Source organism: Triticum dicoccoides, chromosome 7A (assembly GCF_002162155.2).
Source record: "Triticum dicoccoides isolate Atlit2015 ecotype Zavitan chromosome 7A, WEW_v2.0, whole genome shotgun sequence".
Taxonomy (NCBI): domain Eukaryota; kingdom Viridiplantae; phylum Streptophyta; class Magnoliopsida; order Poales; family Poaceae; genus Triticum; species Triticum dicoccoides.
The window spans coordinates 76,514,549-76,514,852 of NC_041392.1; positions in this window are offsets into that span (position 1 = coordinate 76,514,549).

Here is a 304-nt window from a genome sequence, read left to right on the forward strand (position 1 = left end):
TGGCGGCGCTCGGGATAGGGCAGCTCGCCGGGGAGTGGGGGGATGGCGGCGCTCGGGATGGGTGGTGGGAATCGCTCGTGGGGGGAGGGGAGGGGGAAGGACGATGACGAGGGGCGGGTGGTTTCTTTTTTTTGCGCTAGTGGAGTTCGGGAACAGCCGATCGCCCCTATATAACGCGTGCCGTGATCCAAATAGTTATTCTCATCCACGTACCCCCAAACGATCGGGGACGGAGCCAAAAACCTAATTCCACCGCCGCAACTTTCTGTATCCACGAGATCCCATCTTGGGGCATGTTCCGGGG